The 12,715-nt window shown below is 40.6% G+C and overlaps 1 protein-coding gene across 3 annotated transcripts in view; it reads right to left on the bottom strand.

Annotated features, from left to right (window-relative positions):
* The window catches only part of foxn3 (forkhead box N3), a 71,796-nt gene that overhangs the window by 50,286 nt on the left and 8,795 nt on the right, over positions 1-12,715 (bottom strand). The window contains exon 1 of one of the 3 annotated variants that reach the window (XM_056767129.1): positions 3,719-3,948. The exons of the other annotated variants lie outside the window; for them this stretch is intronic. The gene's annotated coding sequence lies outside the window, so the exon portion shown is untranslated. Of the gene's footprint in view, positions 1-3,718; positions 3,949-12,715 lie in introns of those variants that run through there. 3 annotated transcript variants of the gene reach the window in all.

The raw sequence follows: 12,715 nt of genomic DNA, 5'->3' as shown, positions 1-12,715 counted from the left end.
AACACACTGTCATATTTCCACCTTAACCAGATAATAAATTACTATCGTTGAGGCAGTAGCAGTCGATCCCACTGCCTCACAAAACACATAAAAGTACAGGATGGACCATAACAGGGACTAGGCGGCGGCGGCTTCAGACTTTATTTTCCAAACGCACAATCCAAATCCACAAAACACACATTGACGAGACTTACAGTCTGCCTTAGACTCTTGAAGGATGACTAAGAAAACTTGACACCCAGATCACAAGGGCACTGTGGGATGCTCCGACTTCCTTCTAAGGAACAAAACACTCTCTCATAGTACTGTACGAGAACCATCCCGTTCTGACAGAAGCAGGAACGGATGGCACGCAGACTCTCAGAGGTGACGTCTTCAGGGAGGAACAAATACAGACTGAAGATGCCTATCTATAGTGTGAAAGGGAATATATTACTCATGGCTATCTACACATCTGTTCTTTAGGTTTCATTTTCTCGTACTAGCAATCATCGTTTGCGTCACGCATATATATATATACACACAACAAACTATCGGCTGATGTCTAAGTCACTGTATGGTACAACTCTGCTTCCTCTTGTTTGGTTGGTTTTAGGATGGGAGTAATATATCTGGGGGGAAATGGCTGTACAAGCTACAAGTATTGTAAAAAGTAATAAAAAATAAAGGGTGATTAAAATGAATAAAAAATAAAAAGTGAATACAACAAAAAAAATATTCGTGAAATAAAGATTGAATTAAAAAATAAGACGATCAAATAAATAAATATTAAAAACAAAAAATAAAAATAATAGGAGATCATTTAATTAGTCCACGATCACCAGTGTTAACATTTAAGAAAGGAAGTATACAGACCTGCAATAATAGTAGCCTATTACTTGTCCGATAATAAGTGATGGTCAATATGAATACATTAACTGGGAATAAACTGGGTGCAATATAATAGTGAGATGAGCACATTATAGGTGCATGTCAATAAATGAATCAAATACTCAGAACATGACAACAGAAAAAAGAATACCTGTCGCTGCGATCTGTCACAAAGATCAATTTATGTGGTGCTTTTTCTCTCTCTCTCTCTCTGAACAGATTCTAACCAACCTGAACAGCCTGTCATTCATAAAAGAGACGTACTTAAAGATTATACTTCAGCACAGTAGAGAGCAGTATCTTGAAGTGGAACGAAATCGCCTCTTGTGTAGACTAGCCATCCCCACATTGAAATGCAACGCGGACACTAAAATCATTCATGAAAAATCAATGTACTGCATCTTTCCAATGAGGAGCGCTCATCTCACTCAGCCTCCGACGGGGCGCTTCGGTCCCGTGAGCCGCTGCACAAGAAAATTATATTACAGCTGACGGTAAAGTAATTTAATTGCGCTGTTGCCATGACAACACAGGGATCTGTTTAGGCCTAATTTGCCGGCGACTGCCAACTGCGTCCCAAGAGACCCGAAACATCATTCTTGACCATTATTTCCAACTTCAAAGTTTCTGAAAAACGCTTTCGAAAACCACCACAACGGGAACTCATTTTTAACCATTATCATTACGCAACGCTATTTCATAAAAAAACAATTGCCATCATAAAGTTATGTTCTGAGCTTAAAAAAATATATCCAACATTTTCTTTTAAAGTGACTTGACGCAACATGTAATTCACACATGAAATGCAAAATAATTGTAACCATGCAGTAAACTTAAACCAACGGCAGATGTGCTTCAACCTCATGTGAAAATACTAGATGTACAGTTTGGATTTCAATGTCTTGCCCGCATGGGAAACAAACCTGTAAGAGTTTGTTCTCTAAACGCTTGTAAGAAAACATTGGCTTTGACATTAACCTCAAAATCCACAGCCTGTGCACGAGCCGGCCAAAGAAGAATTCACAAGATACACAGAAGTGTTTTTTGTATGTCAGCATCGTGAATACAAAAGGCAACTGCTGAATTCATAGTGAAAAGCTCAATGGAAAAATCCATGTTAGTGAATGAAGCAAGAAAAATACAAAACGTACAATGAATTCACTCATCGCTAAAATAAAATATATATCCATCTCGTATGGTCATATATCTGATTTACAGTATTTTATATAATGTGTATATATGTGATGCATATTGTGATTCTCCTTGACACTTTGTGAACATGGCACAAATTCACTTTCCGTATATAAATAACCTCAATACACCTAAAAATGTGTAAAATTGCTAGAGGTGTGTATATTTACAGTATGCCTCAAAAAAATCACACTACTTGTTATTAAGTAACAAATCCGTCACCTATGAAGTTCCTTTACAGGTGGTATGTTTCTATCAAGAACAGATGTCTATGTAGTCCGATGACTAGATTTTGAAACAAAGCTATAATACCAGACCCCGATTTCTGCGTTTCTCTAGCTAACGGTGGTAAACATGATCTATAGCTGTCAGTCCAGATGACAGTCAAAAGGCAGATCATAGAGGGAGGGTTAAAGCTACAGATAATTAGGCATGATGCTCCGATCAGAGCCCAAATACCATCTGCCCGTCTAAATCACCATTTGTTTGGCAGCCTGGTTATAAATGTGTTGATAAACGCAGGAATACATGCAGTTTGTATTTAAAGCTGTGATTTGCATCTGCATATGCAAGCCATCGGTCGCCAGGGCCTGAATAAATTAACGTCCTCCCATATCTGCCATGTGTTACGTTATTCTATAAACGGCTATATTCATTTACATCCCGCCATGAGTGACATAACAAAGCGACTACTTTGACAAAGAACAAGGCTTCGTTCCCCTGTCAGCCGTCCTAACATCTGACTAATAACCGCATGTTTGAGTGCCAAGAGAGATCCTCTATTCAACACGCAGACGAGGACCGTCCTGATGTTACAAGCCAGGCGAATGCCAAGCTGTCATTTTTCCGTACGGTTGATTGGGAGAGATGTGTTAAAACAAGCGCCGAGCTCATTTAAAGTGGGTGAAGAACGAGTAATGAGTCTATTCATGCTGGTGATAAACCGCTCACTGAGTCAGTCAGTCACAATCACAGGAAAACTTTGGGAACAACTTGACGGATTTGAGTTGTACAAGTCGCATTCAAATAAAGAAATTGGATTAAAGTAGACTTTCGGTTTCCGAAGAGAACCCAGATCTAAAGAATAGAGCTAGTTAGTCTGGTCTTTATCACTGTTGGTCTCCAAATATGGATTTGGTCACTCCTTCAATGCAATGGGACTTTCCAACAAATTTTGTTATCCTGTAGCAAGTCAACAGGAATGACACACCTCACCGCATGACTTGAGGTTTAAGTCGTGAACAATTATACACAAAACTTTAAAGCCTACAGTAAAGGTGTAGTTCACATCCACAGCTCAAAGGATGTCAAATAATTCAAGCATGTGAGCGTAAAGCAAACCTGCTGATGAACTAGCTGTCAATGGTGTAGAAACAAGTGCAGTTTCTTACAAGCGTCGCTTCGTTGCTTGAGGGTAAAGAAGCATAAAAATGAAGAAAGAAATACTGCACCGTGCTGAACTCAAAACAAACGCTCGGTAATACGAATGCTTTGACAGGAACATCAACGAAACAATTGGCAAGCCTCCCTTAAGACCCCTATTTCCTTACACACCACGCACTTAATAACCATCACAGCCATAAATATGGCTTTAAAAAAGAAACTTTAAACGTGTGCACCTACATTTCATTCAAAGCTTGATGTGGGTTTCTCTCACCTCTTGTGTCAAAGTCTTTTCTTCCCTCTAGTCAGAAGGGCATTCATTTGTAATCTCATATCAAGTCCCCATTACTCCGAAGCGCTCCAAATGACAAGGTTCGGAAAGCATATACACTCCACAGCCTACGTCAAACTCGTGGCAAGCCTTAACGCATCTGCCTGAAGTGTTTACCTGTAAGAATTCTCAGAGGGTGTGGCCTACGCAAACTCTGCCCTGATTTTGGATCCAAATGCCATGGCCTACTAACCTGACTACCGAGGCCCCGCCCCAGGCTGGAGCTGATTGGATGACGGTTTGAGACTTGCTTCTTGCCAAGTTATGTCACTAGGAAAAGCACACGAAAAAAACATTTTCTTTAAGGGGGTAATACACCCACGTGTTCAATAGCTGGATGAAGCTCCCAAAAACAAGTCCAGTCTCAAAGTTTCTCCTGTGCTGTCAATACTCGGGGAATGAGGGAGAAGTCAAAGGTTGCGTTCTCTTCGCCTCCGAGGCAGTAAATAGCAGCACTCAGCCTGTTTTCAAAGCACTTCTCTTATCGGCGCACGACAGAGAAGTAGCAGGTAGAGATTTCACACACCTCAGAGCGTAATCCATGTCGGACTCAAAAGGCTCGACTAAGCAGCCACAAAACAACAACTCTGAGTTCAAATAGCCTCAATTACGCACGCAACAATCAAAGGGCTTTAATCTTTGTTGGGAAAAAAAACTAAAATGTTGTATTGGGCCTATTTATCCTGGTTGAAAACACAGCTTTTAATTACAGCGCGTCTGTGCAGCAGTATTGTTTCGCCCAGAGCCAGATATTGAGCAAGAGTTTCCACGGCGTAACGCAGTTATCATGGGCTGGTACTTGCGGAAATGATTTACAACCACTCTTTTGATGAATCTACCCAAGAGTATTTAATCAAAGCCAAAACTTTGTGCACAAACAGACTGAAATGGAGTTTCACATAATTGAATCGTTGTTTGAGAGCACACCTGAAGGAAAAACATGAAAAATCATTAGTGCTCTCCTGACTTTTGTTGCACCTCATGAAAGATGAGCTCTGTTAACGGCAATAGTAAAACGGCTCTATTAAACGGTTCTATCAACAATAAAAAAGCATTAATAAAACCAACCGTCATAAAAATCATCCTCGGTTTCTCAGAGAGAATGCAAAGGTGACACACATGGGGGGTCAGAACGCTGACCGGGTGATTTGAAGGGATAGTTCACCTCATTTTTTTATCATTTATTTTCATTCTTCAAGCTAAAAAAGTGACTTTGTTCTGTGGATCTATTTTTTTTTTGTTGAGGAATCTGTTAGTGGTTTACTGTCAATATAATGTAACTCAAAGGGTTTCAATGTTGTTTGGTTACTCGCGCAGTAACCAAACAAACAACTCGCGCAGGTTTAGAATGACATGAGTGTGAATAAATATTGATTTTTTTTGTCATTTCTTCCTTAAGAAAATGCCAAATGAGACAACTGCTAAAATTCCTTTAGTCTATAAAATGAACGAGCCTACTTTAAAGACATTGTTCGAATTTCTTTATGGAGGTGATGCGTTGAATCACTGGGGTCTGTTTCTTGAGCAAAAGACTCTATTAGCTCTTGATCTGATCTCATTGCAGTCTAAGAGAGAAGAGAGGTTTTTCCTTCTCTAGGTCTGCCTTGAATGCGTGGAATGTCTTCTCCCCCAACCCCTGAGCACAGCCTCATTTTACCCTCCGTGAAGGAGGTGAGAGCAGACAGCAATCTAAGTGAACACATCTGGGATATTAATGAAGGTCTGGCAGAAAAGAGTCTCCTTTCCCCTGGTTGCATGTCTCTTGTCTCCTTAGCCTTCAATTCCACTCTCTGCAACATAAATAAGGTACAAAACAACTCATTGAAAATTACATGTTTGCCTCTTTCATACAACGGCACAAGGGTAAATTCTGTTATTTCACAACCAAATTATCCTGCTCGAATGTGAGCACAGAAAGCTAGCCCATGATTTTCCAAAATTGTTTTATCTCACGCTGCCCAGTAAGCAGATTACCGTGAATGTTCTACCTAGTAGCTGAGAGCTCATTAAAGGCGAAACAAAGACTTGCGATTGTCAAAAACGGCATATATTTTCCCCATAGAGGTCATTAGGCTAGATTATCACTCTTCTGCAAATACAGACTCCACTTCCTACCCTGCTTGGCTTCTCTGCGAGAAGAGGTTCAGTCAGGCTGCTGCGGCAACTGTGTCACCACGGTTACTCCGAGGCACATGGGCGTCCGTTTCCCTGGTAACGAGAGGATGGGTAGGACGGAGTGACAAGCTGTGTTAATTCTCTCACCCGTGAACCCCAGAGGATCACCGCTAGTTCTCATCATCTCCATCAGAGTCCAAGACCCCATTAAAACTACGCATTTTTACTCCGCGTTGGCATATTACCAACCTGTTTTCATTTTTTGCCCATTGTTTCTTATTAAACACCTGAGGAACAAAGAAAGCTACAAATGGAACAAGAGCTGAGAAATAAAGGCTGTAATGGATCTCCATAAAAGCACAACGCTGTATCAATGTGGATTTATATCCATAATGTAATCACATTTCATGCACCTAAATCACGTCTACCAACCCCCCTCATGGCGTAAAGCAGTTTCCATCGCTAAATAGAGAGAGGTTAAGAACTGGGGTCATGCTGTCCATGAACAGCGAGCGTTGGAATTTTCAGTCATTTACAGCCTCCTTTGTGTGTCTATTTAATTCCTAAAGCATAATTGGACCAAAAGAGGCATTTAAAATATCCAAAGTGCTGTGTTGGGAAACCTTTATTAAATAACAGACCTACATACCAAGCACATCAACAATTGGAGGAATCTGGAGTTGATCAACCAAAGCTAAAAACAGAGTGATATTTCTTTCTCAAATTTGTAATAAATATGCTTTGACGATATAACTGCCGTCTATTTGCTGGCACCATTTATCATCACTGTTCATCCGAAAACCTTGTATCTCCATGTGATTTTTATTTTTGTCATAAATCTCACGTTTTCTCACAGGGCTTTGCAAGAATCGAACCACTAAAACGTATTAAAAAGTGCTTGTATTTGATTATTAAAAAAAGCTGTATTTTTTCTATTCCTAAAAAACTGCAGATTTGGACATACAAGGTTTCATAAGGACAGCAACGATTTATGTGTACAGTATATACTGTGTGTGTATATATGCATACAAATATAGAGAGATAAAGAAAAGAGAGAGGAAGAGAAGAGCGAGGGGGGTTAAAGATGTGTAATTGTAAGCATCCTTTAACTTGCATTTAACCTGGAAATTTTGACACCATGAGAAACCCTGCTATCTAGACACCGCCAGACATCAACAACTTTAAAACCCATATCAGGTGACCACTAAACCGAGCAACAGCAAGACTGCAATTTATTTTCATATTTTGAATTAAACCTTGAAACTTTGCATCAACATTTTTTATCTTTAGCCATTAAAAAGCCACCAACCGGGACAGACTTGCTTGGGGCCAGAGAAGACATATAGCGATAAAACACAAAAGTTGCAATTCACACCCCGGTACAGATGAAGCTTGTGCAATTCGCTGTGAATCTGACAGAGCTGTTGCGATGATGCATACGACTCGCTACAACACGGAGCCCAGTTTTATCGCCCCGCAAATCAAATGGACCCGGGTACCACTATGCTTTTAAACACACACACACACCTCTGCACACCCTGACATTCTAATTCTCAGATTTCTGCTCCCACAGGTCTCTATCGTCTCTGCGATGCTTCCCAGATGGCAGCCCGGCCGAGCTGAGGTTTAACATTTCACAGAAGGTCAGTGAGCATGGTGTGATTTGAAATCCAGCAGCTTTATCTCTATTGTAGAAGCCGGCCATCTCCCCATGAATGCCACTGCCCTGCTGGGGCTCAGCTAATACAGCAAAGCAACCAGGCATGAGACTACAGGCTAATCTAATCCCAATGACAGAGGCGCTAGCGGAGAAAAATGTCTGCATAATGCTCAAACACGTGTACGGACAACTCGACAAGAAAACGCAGGAGGATGATGGGTAACTGTATCCCAGTCACCTTGTTCAACCTGAGGCTGCGGCATGATGGAGTAAGTCCCAGTTGTTGGGAGAGTCGGCTCAGGGCCTGGGGAGAACACCCAAGAGAGGAAATTGAATTTATCTGTGCATCTGTGACAAGGGAAACCCAGTTAGCAGCTGAGTCCTTGGATGCGAGGCCTCGGGGGGAGAGGGCATTTAATGAAAATTAAGACACGGCACACCAGAACCTCTCAGTTCAGCTGATCAGAGAACAGCAGTCAGATACGAAGTTTACAAGTGCCTAAAATATTCAATAAAAAAAAATGTCATATATATATATATATATATATATATATATACACTTTTTTTTAGTGACCCCTCATTTTTAAGATGGGGCCCCCCAAAAATGAAACGACACTGCTATCACGCAAATTTCTTTCCTTCGCAATAATCATGCACTCTTAAAACATTACGTAAGCAAACATGATTTGATTTCATGTCGACTAACTTCCACAAAGAAAGTAAGAACATTTTGTAGAAAACCATCTACCTAAAACCCCCGGTAATGCACCACAAACCTTTTTCTATTTTCCACTTCTGAAGTTCTGCACTAAACCACCAAGAAGATATGTGCTTAAGGAGAAGGTTTTGAAACTTCTTCCCGTTCACTCAGCCGGTTCTAACAGGCTCCTAATGAAGGTGCGCCTCACGGGAACTTTTCAGTTGTAGTTTTTCCCCCTTCTTTTTCCTCAATCCCATAAGGAGCAAGGGATCGCGGTATGGCTGCTTTAAGTTTAATAGCCCCGTTAAACGGGCACAAACGTCTCTGTGCGCCACCCGTTTCATTAGTAAACAGCACTCGAGACGGCTTTGCCACTCGCTTCAATAACACGTGACAATGCAATTAATGGAGTTACATGCGGGCGGGGCCACGGTCTCGGGTACGCTGAGAAGATTATAATTGTTCCAGTCTGGCTGCCTTTGGGAGCCTGTAGCGGGAGCACTTATTACCAGACAGAGAGAGAGAGAGAGAGAGAGAGAGAGTAAAGAGAGAAAGGACAGCAGGCTATAAACATAGACGTAAGCTCGGATCAAAAAGTTAGTTAGCTGCCTTGCTGTCTTTATAGGGAACACTCCATCCAACTGATTTCAATAAATTCATCATTTTCTCACCTTCATGTTATTCCAAAACAGTATGACTTTTGTCTTCCTCAGAACACAAAAGAAGATATTTTAAAGGATGCTAGCTAGTAACCAAACAACACGGGACCCTATTGACTTTCATTGTATGGACATTTCTCAAAATATCTTCTTTTGCTTTGCATATAAGAAAATAAGTCATATAGTTAAAACTGCTTAACTGTTAAAATACAGTTTGAGCATTTGATTAAATATAGCTTCATATATGTCATTTCTTTCGCCTCGCCCTCTAGATTTACTTTACCCACCGTGCTTGTCAAAATGCATTCTGGGATTTAGCTAAAATGATCAAACTACCTCAGGAGTCAGCATAATTAAAATTCCTTGCTTTTGGAAGAGCCTCGGTGTCTGGAGCGCATCCCTGACGTCTTAAAATGCTGCCTCTGTCGGCAGCTCCCTGGGTTTTGGAACAGAGCGACAGACTTTAGGACACACAGCCCCTGCACGGAGACAACGTCCGCTGTCCTCATTTACCACTGGAAGGGGAAGACAGCACGCAAACCGCTCATTCTTAAATTAAGCTATATTCGTCCCCAACCGCAAGCATTTCAGAGCGTATTCCCTTTGATCTATGTCTTCCAGAGGAGTCAATAAAAGGTATACGCCGGCTCTTTTATGAGCCCTGCAGATATATATTAGAGAGGTCTCACTGATTCAAAGCACAGCCGTAAACACAATGGCAGTCCTGGCTCAGTGATAAGCCTCTCTTAGCGGAGAGCGAATGTGATGTTATCAGGGCAAGCAGTGGACTGAGAGAGAGAACAAGGTGATGTTAAAGTCCTCTGAGAAAGAAAGAGTGAGGTCTCTCAACAACTCCTCTCAGTATATCACAGCTCAGTGCCGAACACGGCTGCCCATGAAGCAGATTCCTGACTTTCCGCTGAAATCCTGCTAGATGAGGTTGTAAAGCAGTCTTAATCTTTAATCACAGAGGCTGGATCAGAAACATTCATTCACGCAACGACGATAATGCCGTCTCCTGTACCTCGGGATCCACCTCTAATCATCCAGCATCCCCCTGTACAATGACAAACTGGGACATAAACATAAAACACACACGCGGTGCTGATGGCACCGTTGTTTTTATGCGCCAACACCACACAAACACATTTGTGTCAACACACTTTCCAGAATACACACAAATACCTACAGATGCACACTAACGTACTACATGTATACATATATATACTAGGGGTGTCATAATAGTGATATTAACCGCCTTGATTATCCAATTTGTGGTTATTCTACAGATGATAATATCGTAAATAGCTCAGCACCTGTTTAAACTTTTGCCTTTATCCTTACACTCAAATTTAAAGTGTGATTTTTTGGCCATAAAGGGAGAAAACACACAATAAACCAAATTTATGAAGGATTTGACCGATACAATTATTTCTCCATTAAAAAGCTGATAGATCGCGAGAAAATACTGCAACAGCAAAATCTGATATTGTGACAGCCCTATAAATACATATCTAAATAAAAGTGTGCATACAAGTGAACACGGCACATTTAATTTAGCATCAAATGTGCATGAACCTACAGAGTAAATATAAACTCTGAAAAACAAATCGTTCGCATTTCTATATAAGATCATAACAGCTACGAAAATAATGAAGATGCTCTTTAAAACATTGTAAAACACATTTCTGCCATCACACTTGCATGAAAACACAAATCCAGGCAGAGCACAGTATACAGCCAGCATACAGACAACTTGCATTAACTGTTGTATTTTGTTTTGTAAAAATAAACATTGTCATCTTTTTTCATCCTCATGTCATTGAAAGCCTGCAAGACATTCTTCTGTGTATATCAACAGAAGATATTTTGAGAAATGTCATGGTGGTTTTTTGTCTATACAATGCAAGTCAATGGGGGTCAGTGTTGTTTGGTTACCAACATTGGTCTCATATAAACCATCAAAAAGATCTTCTTTTGTGTTCTGCTGAAGAAAGTTAATCAGTTTTTAAGTGAACAATCCCTTGACCGGGAACATAAACACAGAAAACTGTTTGTATTAACACACCTGGATCACATAAACACACAAACAAGCATACAATAATCTACATATATGCTACAAAATTATTTTAATTACTACACACTAATCCTAATATTGAACATGGAAACCAAATTGAATTTATTAAATGAGGACACCCACCAAAGTCCCAGACGGGGGATATGTCATATTTAACAGCTATAGCTACACACACACACACACACACTCACCCAACTGAATATGTCCCCGAGGTCAACTGTGGTCAGCGAGATAAGCTATCATTCATCATAGTGTCAGACTGTGCTCCTGCATTAAGCACACAGCACAGTTATAACCAGAGGACCAGCGTCCATATCACTGCTACACAAAAATGCCAACAAGTGAAGAACAATCTTAAGATCTCCCGCTCATTTGACCTGCTTTCCTCCCTTACCATATCCCCACATTCATTGACATCTCATAAAACAAGAGTTATTATGTTGTTAAATAGCCTTGACAAAGAGGTCATTCTGTCTATTTACGTGTGGGATGTGTGTTCTGGACCGACTTAATAAAAATGTCTTCACAAATACAGACAAACCTTTAACAATTTAAAAATGCACTTGGTATCATAAACCAACAATGAAAAACCACTATCTGTGGCCCTATCATGCATGGTTTATCAGTGAAAGATAATGTTTGTTTGTTCACAAACTGTGATGAACCATGCACAATAACACAGAGGACACTTTTAAAAAAAGAAACGGGGTCCATTTTGATTTCACATTACGTTTAGACGTCTGGGATCTAAAATGTGTGTGGGAGCGTGTTTCCAGTCAGATCTGTAATCAGACTCTAAAGTAAAAGCGCTGCTTCGTGTGAATTAATGTCTGAGCATCGCTGCTCATCTGTAAAGGATACAGCCCTTAATGAGGTGAGTAAAACAGCTGCTCTCTGCACCACTAAATTTAGGCAGTCAAATCACACACGCAACACTCGCGCGCTGCCGGTGCTGGCGCAGCATAATTAAAATATTATTCATTGCGTTTGATTTGCAGATAAGGTTAAATGGTTGCAAATTATTTATTCCTCAATTAAACAGCACATGTGCAAAGGTGAACACTATTAAATTGTAAATACCTGTGTCAACAGTTTTTTTTCCACCATTTTTGGACACCCTAGCATTATTAAATGGAAATTGCGCCCGTGGCAGAAGTTAATATTCGACCCAGGTGAAAACGCGAGTGAACCCAGCTGTCATTTGCAAAAACACGAATAATGAATGCAGGAATGGTGAAAAACAGCTGCTTTGTAATGCAGAGACATGATACTGATGATTCAATGCACGACTGAAGTCTTTGTCTGTTGGATTATAACGCAAAACAAACAGGCCGTGTCCCCCTAATCCGTGTGCACCGATACATATTCGTTTTGGAGAGATTTTGGAGGTGTGAATCTGATCTGATGGGGGGGCATGAAAGGAATGATCATAAGTTTTAAATGTTCATTCACTATTTTTCTTATAATGTAACCGTTTAAGCCCTTCACGAAACAAATGTATTAGGAGAGAGACAGAAATATGAAGGATAACAGGATCCACAGCGGGTCCTCGTTCCCCAGGGTCCTCCCTCCTGTTCTAATTCTGGCACGGTGACCAAGAGCTATCCTCGAACCCGAGCGGGAGATCGGAATACACGTCTTCTCATTCAGAGTTTGATCATCTGCACACACATCATCTTACAGAGCGCCTAATATGAGGGAGTCAGGTGTTTCTACCTTCTGCCAAAGC

The sequence above is a fragment of the Triplophysa dalaica genome, chromosome 15 (assembly GCF_015846415.1).
Source record: "Triplophysa dalaica isolate WHDGS20190420 chromosome 15, ASM1584641v1, whole genome shotgun sequence".
NCBI classification, from domain to species: Eukaryota; Metazoa; Chordata; class Actinopteri; order Cypriniformes; family Nemacheilidae; genus Triplophysa; species Triplophysa dalaica.
The sequence above is the reverse complement of the archived record's forward strand: the minus strand, read 5'-3'. Positions and strand labels throughout refer to the sequence as shown.